This window comes from Magnolia sinica, chromosome 1 (assembly GCF_029962835.1).
Source record: "Magnolia sinica isolate HGM2019 chromosome 1, MsV1, whole genome shotgun sequence".
Classification (NCBI taxonomy): domain Eukaryota; kingdom Viridiplantae; phylum Streptophyta; class Magnoliopsida; order Magnoliales; family Magnoliaceae; genus Magnolia; species Magnolia sinica.
In genome coordinates this window covers 88,314,254-88,324,738 of record NC_080573.1, presented here as the reverse complement: position 1 = coordinate 88,324,738, position 10,485 = coordinate 88,314,254, and the positions used below count along the sequence as shown (strand labels likewise).

The 10,485-nt window shown below is 36.3% G+C and overlaps 1 non-coding gene across 1 annotated transcript; it reads right to left on the bottom strand.

Annotated features, from left to right (window-relative positions):
• Window positions 1–10,125: 10,125 nt before the first annotated feature.
• Window positions 10,126–10,232, bottom strand: LOC131222112 (small nucleolar RNA R71). The gene has a single exon (XR_009159824.1). It is a non-coding gene; the product is annotated as a small nucleolar RNA R71 (small nucleolar RNA).
• Between the last annotated feature and the right edge of the window lie 253 nt (window positions 10,233–10,485).

The following is a 10,485-nucleotide window of genomic DNA, read 5'->3' as shown; positions in this document are numbered from 1 at the left end:
AACATCCCTCTCCTACATGCAGTGAAATAAATACCTTTATATGCCAAATTTCTGAAAGACTTGTGCACGACTAAGAGGCAACAAAGTATTAAAAAGAAAATTTTTCTAACAAAAAAAAGTGTGTCCCATTCTAAAATAAGATGTGCCACAGAAATACAAAGATCCCAGTAGCCCAACCATTGCTTATGTAATTAGGAATTACTACATTGAGCACGCACTTCTTGATTTAGGAGTGAGCGTAAATCTGATCTCATACTCAGTCTACGAGCAACTGGGTCTAGGTGAATTAAAACCCACCCGGACTACATTACAACTTGTTGATCCCTCAGTTCCTGTACCCAGAGGGATAATTGAGGATTTGTTGGTCTAGGTTGACAAATTCTACTACCCGGTAGATTTTTATCATCCTCAATACTCAACCCATCGTGGACATAAGCACTCAAATTCCTGTCATTCTTGGTCATCCATTCCTTGCCATATCAATTGCAATCATTAATTGCAGGAATGAAGTCATGAGTTTATCTTTTGGAAATAGGACATTAGAGTTGAATATCTTTTTCAATGCGGGTAAACAGTTAGAGGATGATGACGATTCCCATGACATTAACATGATTGACTCTTTCGTGGAAGATAGAATACTTTTGACCTTATCCTCTGACCCTCTCGAGACGTTCTTGGCCCACTCCTACAATTTTGATGATAATATGATTAGGGAGATGGGGACCATGATGGATACCATGTCGGTACTTGAAGTTAACCGGTGGAGGCCATAATTTGAAGAATTGCCCCAAACTGACGTAATGCCTTTACCGTCTAACCTCAAGGCACCAAAGCATGACCTAAAACCTTTGCCCTCTGATTTGAAATATGTTTATTCATGTCAAGATGAGACATACCTAATGGTGATTTCTTCCTACCTTGAGCAAGAACAAGAGAGTATGCTCATTTCTACTCTCATTGAGCATAAGGGAGCCCTTGGATGGTCGATTGTGGACCTTAAGGGAATTGACCCTTCAATTTGTACTCACCACATTTATCTAGAGGACAATACGAAGACCTCCTGGTAACCACAACGTAGATTAAATGCAAACATGAAGGAAGTGGTTAAGGCCAAGTTCATAAGCTTTTGGATGTGGGCATCATATACCCTATATCCGATAGCCAATGGGTGAGTCCAACTCAGGTGGTTCCTAAGAATTCCGAAATCACCATCATAGCCAATGTTAATAATGAACTTGTGCCAACTAGAGTTACTACTAGTTGGAGAATGTGCATTGACTACAGGAAGTTGAATACCATTACAAGAAAGGACCACTTCCCTTTGCCCTTCATCGATCAAATTTTGGAAAGGTTAGTTGGTCATTCCTATTACTGTTTCCTTGTTGGGTATTCGAGCTATAACCGGATAGAGATAGCCCTTAAAGATTAAGAAAATACCACGTTCACATGTCCTTTTAGTACCTTCACTTACCGAAGATGCCATTCGGACTGCGTAATGCTCCCGCCACCTTTCAACGATGTATGATGAGTATTTTTTCTGACGTGGTGGGGCAATATCTAGAGTTCTTCATGGTCGACTTCTCTGTCTTTCCTCCATCTTTCAACCATTGCTTAGAAAATCTTAAATATGTGCTGAAAAGATGTGAAGAAAAGAATTTGGTACTCAATTGGGAGAAGTACCACTTCATGGTTCGTAAGGGAATTGTTCTTGGATACATCATCTTGCCCAAGGGAATTGAGGTAGATAAAGAGAAAATTGATCTTATCTCTACCCTACCTCCACCCAAAAGCATACGAGACATGCGATCCTTCTTAAGACATGCTAGGTTTTATAGGAGGTTCATAAATGACTTTAGCCACATCTCTCATCCTTTATGCAATCTACTTCAAAAAGATGTACCATATGAGTGGATTAAGCAATGCCATGAAGCTTTTAATAAGCTCAATCACATGTTAACCACTATATCTATCACGCAGCCACCCGATTGAAGCCTTCCTTTGGAACTTATGTGCGAGACATCTGACTATGCTCTTGGGGTGATTTTAGGCTAGAGAAAAGAAAAGAGGCCCTACATTATTGATTATGCAAGTAGAACTCTAAATCCTGCCCAAATGAACTACTCTATTGCGGAAAATGAACTCCTAGCCATAGTATTCACTTTGGACAAATTTAAGTCTTACTTGATCGGATCTAAGATCATTATTTACATCGATCATGCTGCGTTCAAGTACATTCTTTTTAAGAATGATGCTAAGCCCCGCTTGATAAGATGAATCCTCCTACTCCAAGAATTTGATTTGGAAATAAAAGATAAAAAGGGAGTAGAAAATGTAGCAACTGACCATCTCTCACAGCTCGATCTTCCAGAAGTCCTTGAGACGACACCCATAAATAACATGTTCCTTAACGAACAATTATTTAAACTCTCCCATGCACCTTGGTTCACTGATATTACCAATTATCTTGCCACAGGTTTCACACCGACACATAGGAATGCACAAGATAAGAAGAAATTTTTCGTCGAGGTATGTAAATTCTTCTGGAATGATTCGTATTTATTTAAATATTGCCCAGATTAGATTTTAAGGAGATGCGTGCCAGACAATGAACACCAGAGTGTCATCTCCTACTATCATTCTCAGGCTTGTGGAGGTCACTTTTCTGCTAAAAAACCATGTCTAAAATTCTGCAGTGCAGCTTTTATTGGCCCACTATGTTTAAGGACACTCATGAGTTTTGCAGATCTTATGAGAGTTGTTAAAAATTGGGGGATTATCTCATCGAAATATGATGCCTTTGAACCCCATTCTGATCATTGAAGCATTAGATTGTTGGGCAATCGATTTCATGGGACCATTCCCTTGATCCCATGGAAATTTATACATTCTATTAGCTATAGACTATGTCACAAAATGGGTCAAAGCGATCCCATGCCGAAATAATAACCATCAGATGGTCATTAAATTCTTAAAAGAGAACACCTTTCGTAATTCAGAATGCCTCGGGCTATTATTAGTGATGGAGGCTCACATTTTTGCAATAGGCCATTCACAAACTTAATGAAGAAATATGACACTCTCACAAGGTGAGCACTCCATATCACCCACAGACAAGTGGGCAAGCTGAGATTTTCAGCAGGGTGATTAAACACATCTTGGAAAAGATGGTTAACCCTGACCTTAAGGATTGGTCAATCTGCTTGACTGATGCCTTATGGGCTTACGTACAGCCTTTAAAACTCCCATTAGAATGTCTCCCTTTAGACTTGTCTATGGGAAAGCTTTCCACCTACCTGTGGAATTGGAACATAGTGCCTATTGGGCTATAAAGAATTTGAACTTTGACTTGGACAATGTTGGCTCACTGCGTAAACTTCAATTGAATGAATTCGAGGAGATCCGGAATGATGCATATGAGAACTCGAGAATTTACAAGGACAGGATGAAGGTGTTCCATGATAAGAACATCCTTCGAAAATCATTCATGACCGGGCAGAAAGTCCTCTTGTATAATTCTTGGCTACATCTTTTTTCGAGAAAGTTCCGATCTCGTTGGACCAGCCCTCTCACTTTTACAAATGTTTATCCTCATGGGGCTGTTGAGATAGAGAATCCAAACAATGGCAATGCTTTTAAAGTAAATGGACATCGATTAGAGCCATTTGTTGAAAAATTTGATTCAGAAGACATGTCCATGCCTCTGACTAATCCTGTTTACCATGATTGATCTCCTAGTCTGATGGAGGTATAGTTAGATTTATCACTTTCATAGGACTAGGGTAGTTTGATTTATACTATTTAGGATAGTTTGCTTATACTCTGCTGAGTTTTATTGTGTGTTAACCCATTTTTATGCTGAGATCCATGGAAAAGCTTTAAATTTCCTTCCTCCTGGTATTATCTTTCCATCACTATTCCCCTTATTTTCGTTGCCTCATTTGCAGTACATGATTATTTCGTGTACATTTGGGACAATGTAGATTTTTGTGGGGGTGTGGTGATTACGTAACGTAATCAGTGTTTTTCTCAGTTTTGACCAAAAGTTTTGGAAATTTTTTAATATTTTGAGTTGAACTCTATTTAGAAGGCAAGAAATTGTATAATTAAGAATGCTTTGAGTATGATGTGACGAGAGATTGGATTTTAAATTGTTGGAGCTTGATCATTTAAGTAAATTATCACCTAAGGTTCTTGAACGATTAAGAGAAAATTTGTATATCATGTTAATTTAAGTCACAAAACACGTTCAAGTTGCTTCCTTGGGATATGCTGGGGTTTCTAATTGTTAGTATGAGAATCATTTATAGATGTTGAGAATCGAGTCTAAGAATTTTATCTACCTTAAAAGATGAAAAACCAGTAAAAAACAGGAAATCAACAAAAAGGCCATGAAAATGTAAAAGATTGACAACATCACTGAGGAGAATGAAAAAGGTCTCTGAAAAAGATGAATTGTCCAAAATAAAAAGTAATCATCAGTAAAAAATAAAATTGGAAACTGGAAACTGGAGAAAGAAGAAAAAGGGGGTATATTTGGAATCAATACTTGAGTTTTCGACTTATTTTGATATGATGAACATCACTAACATTATGAACCACTAGTCTTCCGATGAGAAGTAAGTTGACATACATTGAAAAACTTAATATTTGAATTTCTTTTCTGATTTAAGTAATATACTTGATCAATTGCATGTTTGATTCGACTCTAAGTTTTTAAAATCTCACCTTCTTGTCTTGTCCCTACTCATTCATACTTGATTGCACAAAATATTATTTTCTGAAAAAGGTTATGAACTTGAGATTAAAGATTATTTTTTGCATATTTTGCTCAAGACTAGCAAAATGCTGGTGAGAGTTGTATTGAGGGTAAAATATTACATATTATCCCCCATTTATTTCTTTATTTTACAAACATAATATGGCTTAATGGTACATTTTACACGTGTTTGTGTTGCAAGGTGAATTAAGAGCTTAGAATGAAAATAATGTTAAAAGCATGGATTTAGTGTTGAAAAGTAACCAAAGGAAAGAATGGATCTTCAAAGACCAAGATTAAAGATTTCAAGACCCCAAGATCTAAGAAAACCAAGTGGAGAAGGAAGGAAGTCGAAAGAACAAGAGCAGAAATCACAAAGGCTGTGCCATCAAGAACCGTTCGATGACATCGAATATCCATTCGTGATATCGAACACTGGTCGATGACATCAAAGTTATGAGGAAAAATTGAGTTGGTTGCTGGACATATTGGGTGTTTTTCTTGATCAATCAAAGACATGTTCGATGACTCGAAGGAAGGTGATCGATGACATCGAATTTATTGAAGAAATTGAAGCAACTCGTTGGACTATTTTGGACACATTTTTTATGACTCAAAGACCTATTCGATGGATCGAGGCTTCGCTTGATGACATCAAAGGGTTGTTCGATGACACAAAGACGTACACAGCATGAAAGAAGAAAAGGCACGACTTTCAGATTTAAACCTCTTCGATGACATCGAAGGGTGTTCGATGACATTGAAGCCATTACGTAGTCTATGTAAATTAGATCCGGTTTTGCGATTTTGTGAAACTTTGCTTATAAATAGGGGTTTCTAGGCACTTTTAGGATATCTAAGGTTTGGAGAAGTAGAGCAAAAGGGCAGAGCCACTGCCCAAGAGCTCTTCTTCCCTTCTCCTTAGTTTTTAATGCTTTCTTCTAGGGTCTTTAATCCAATCATGTCTATGGTTGGCTAAATCCCTTAGCTAGGGCTTAGGGGTGAAGCTTGTAGCATGGTTGGGATGTTTTTCTTGTTTGATTCTTTTTATTGTTAAACTCCATTGATTCTAGTTTGATAAGGAATAATTTTAGTTTTTAATGGTTTATTGTGACTTAATTACAATAGATCTGCAATAGCTTGAAGTATATTCTTGTTGTGTTTGAAGTTTATGAAAATAGAAATCCTATTTTCTCCATTGTCCCTTGGGCATGGTTGAGTGATGGAATCCCTTCTATTCTTCACAATTCTCCCATGGTGGTTGTTAGATCGGTATATCTTGTTGTCTACCATTGTCTCCTGGGCATGGTTAGGTGATGGAATCACTTCCAATCTTCACAACTTTCATCCCTTGAGAATTAGGTCAATGGAAGTTCAGATTTGAGTTTATTGAATATCTTCCAATTGGATAGGATAGGACTCCAATTCTAATTAAGTTCCTTGAATCAAATAAGGAAACATCCTAATAGCTGCAAGTGGATCCCTGGAATCCCTAGCTTCTCACCTTTAAATTTCTTAAGTTTTTCATTAAATCTCTCACAATTACTCTCTACACTTCTAGATTTAGGTTAGATCTTCTCCTAGTTTTAATTCTAATTACTCTCAGAATAAATACACAAGATTAGTCCCTGTGGATTCGATCTCGGTCTCATCGAGATTATTACTACATCGCGACCCTACACTTGCGGTTGTGAACATGCAAGGACTTACGTGATAAATTAGTTAGATGATTAAACTCCAACAATCCAAAATTCAATCTCTATCTTATCATACTCAAAGCATTCTTAAGTACACAATTCATCGCTTCCTGAACAGATTTTCACTTGAAACATTGAAGATTTAAAAAAAAAATGCTCAAAACTGAGAAAATACTGATTAGTTTACCTAATCCCCCATCCTCAACTGAAAAATCTACAATGTCCTCAATGTAAAAGAAATAAGCATGTAATGCAAAAGAGATAATGAAAAGAAAACGGAAGTGATAGAATGGTAATACGTGAAGAAGAAATTCTGAGGCTTTTCCAATTGTCTTAGTGTGAAGATCGGTTAGCACAAGAATTAAACCAACAGAAAGAAAACTGTCCTAATCCTAAATTCTATGAAAGAAAATAAATCTATATATACCTCTGTCAGATTAGGAGGTCAATCTTGGTAAATAAGATCAATCAGAGGTATGGACATGTCTTCTAAATCAAATTTCTTAACAAATGGCTTTAATCGATGTCCATTCACTTGAATCTCGATGGTCTCATAAGGATAAACATTAGTAATTATAAAAGGGCCGGTCCAGCGAGATTGGAATTTACCTGGAAAAAGATGTAACTAAGAATTGTACAAAAGGACTTTTTGACCTGGTGTAAATGATTTTTGAAGAATGTGTATGTCATGAAACACCTTCATCATGTCCTTGTAAATTCTTGAGTTATCATATGCATCATTCCAGATCTCTTCAAGTTCATTCAACTGAAGTTTGCGCAGTGAGCTAACATAGTCCAAATTGAAGTTTAAATTTTTAATAGCCTAGTAGGCCATATGTTCCAACTCCACCGGCAAGTGGCAAGCCTTCCCATAGATAAGTCTAAAGGGAGACATTCTAATAGGAGTCTTAAATGCAGTACGATAAGCCCATAAAGCATCGGTCAAGTGGATTGACCAATCCTTATGGTTAGGGTTAACTATTTTCTTAAGAATATGTTTAATTTTCCTATTGAAAATCGCAGTTTGCCCACTTGTTTGTGGGTGGTATGGAGTGCTCACTTTGTGGGAGATGTCATATTTCTTCATTAAGTTCGCAAATGACCTATTACAAAAATGTGAACCTCCATCACTAATAATGGCTCAAGGTGTTTTGAACTAGGAAATGATGTTTTCTTTTAAAAATTTAACGACCGTTTGATGATCATTGTTCCGGCACGGGATCGCTTCGACCCATTTAGTGCATTGTCTACAGCTAGCAAAATATATAAATTCCCATACGATTAGGGGAATGGTCCCATGAAATCATTGCCCCAACAATCAAATGCTTCAATGATCAGAATGGGGTTCAGAGGCATCATATTTCAACTGGACAATGTTCCCAATTTCTGACGACACTCACAAGCTTTACAAAACTCATGAGTGTCCTTGAACAAAGTGGGTTAGTAAAAGTCACACTACAGAATTTTGGCCATGGTCTTTTTACCAGAAAAGTGACCACCATAGGCCTGAGAATAACAGAAAGAGATGATACTTTAGCATTCATTGTCTGGTACACATCTCCTCAAGATTTGGTATAGGCAATATATAAACAAATATGGATCATCCAAGAAGAATTTGCATACCTTGGTGAATTTTTTTTCTTATCTTGTGTAGTCCAATGTGTCGGTGTGAAACCAAATTAGAAGTTTCTATATTGGGATCCTATAGAAGAGTAAGGAAAGGAAATTAGTTTCTAAAAAAGAACCAAGAAAGAAACAAAGTTTCTAAAAACGAAAAAGGAAAGTTTCTAAAAATAGAAAGTAAATTAGTTTCTAAAACAGAAAATGAAAGTTTATAAAAAATAAATAAAAAGTTAGTTTCTAAAAATAGATTAGAAAAGTTTCTAAACTTAGAAATAGAAAGTAAATTAGTTTTTAAAAATAAAACAGAAAAATCCTAACTTAAAAAAGAAAGTAAACAAATCCTAAACTTAAACTAATTCTAAAACTAGTTAATCTAAAAAAAAATGTAATTGTTAATACCCAGCAACATCGCCAAAAACTTGTTCACAACCTCAAGTATATGGTCGCAATGTAGTAATAATCTCGGTAAGACCGAGGTCGAATCTACAGGGACTGAACTTGTGTGTCTTCTAAATTTAACCGGAACAAAAACTAGATGAAGAACTAAAACTAAATCCAAATAATTAAAGGAGTAATTGTGATTAAAGTGATTAAAACTAATAAATTTAAAGGTAGTAACTAGGGTTTCCAAGGATCCACTTGTAGAGATCAGGGAGACCTCTTACTTGATTCAAGTCACATGATTGGAATTGGAGTCCTATCCTATCCAATTGGAAGATATACAATTAAGATCAATTAGAACTTTCCTTGACCTAATTCTCAAAGGAGGAGAATTGTGATAATTGGAAGAGATTCTATCACCAAGCCATACCCATGGGACGATGGGCAACAACGGGATTTACCAATCCTACAATCTCAAAATCAGGAAAAGAAGATACTCAATGCTATTGTAGATCTACTGTAATTTGAGTCACAATAAACCATTAAGAACTGAAAGTATTCCTTTAAAATCAAACTAGAATCAAAGAAGGTTCAACATAAACATGAATTAGAGTAAAAGAAATATCCCATCACGCTACAAGTTTCACCTCTTAGCCATAGCTAAGAGGTTTAGCCAACTATATATATGATTGAACTAAAGTCTCACAAGAAAAGCATAAAAACAAGCTAAAGAAGAAGAAGAAGAACTCCTAGACAGTGGCTTCACCCTTTTGCTTCACTCCTCAAACCCTAGAAGATGCCTATGAATATCCTAGGGACTCCTATTTATAGTTGTGTAACTTCAACTTTTGCACCGAGTTGGAAAAATTCGAAAACGCCTCAAATTTAAGCAGTCTGTGCAACATCTATGTAACCCTCGACTAGTCAAGGACAACCTTCAACTGGTCGAGGATCACCTTCGAATGGTCGAGGCTAATCTTCGACTAGTCGAGGATCATGTGAAATTAAGAGTTCATGTTGTTGGAGTTCGAGTTGAAGTATCTTCGACTTGTCGAGGAAGAGCTTCGATTGGTCGAGAATTATGCAAATTCTCTTCAAATCTTTGATTTTCCTCATTTCTCACTTGGTTTTCTTGGATCTTGGCATGTGAATTCTTCATTTTTGGTCTTCTAAGATCCAACCTTTAGCTTGGTGATTCTTGAGCATTAATGATTTTAACATTCTTTTCAATCTAAGCTCTCATATTCACCTTACAACAAAACATGTATAAAATAAACCATTAAGCATTATCATGTTCATAAAACCAAGATATAAATGGGGGATAATATGCAATATTTGACCCTCAATAGTGAGGACGCCTTTATGTATGATTTTTCCTGAAAAATACAGGACATGGATATCAACCCAGGGGCGATCCAACTCCTTCTAAAATTTCATGGACTTAAATATGAAAATCCATATTTACACATGAAAGAGTTTGATGAGATTATAGTCACTTTATATTTTCTTAACATGTCTGAGGACACGGTCAGGCTGAAACTTTTTCCCTTCTCCTTAAAGGAGAAAGCTAAGACGTGGTTACATTCATTACGTCCACGATTTATTAGAAGATGAAACGACATGACAAGCGAGTTCATTGAAAATTTTTTCCCATACTATAAAATGAACACCGTTAGAAAATTAATCATGAACTTTGCCCAAAAGGAAGATGAAATATTCTTTCAATGTTGGGAGTGGTTCAAGGATCTTGTCAATTCATGCCCACAACATGGTTTTGTAACCTGATGAATAACAAGTTTCTTTTACGATGGGCTAACTTCTTCCATGTGCCGAATGGTCGAGACAATGTGCAATGGGAAATTCATGAATAAAGAGGTCAATAATGTGTGGGATTATTTTGACAAGCTTGCTAAAAACACACAATCATGGGACATCTCCCCAAAATCGAGCACCACTTTTAGGCCTACTGAATCAAAGGAGAGGGGCAAAATTTATCTTCTAAAAGAAGATGACGATATACATGCTAAA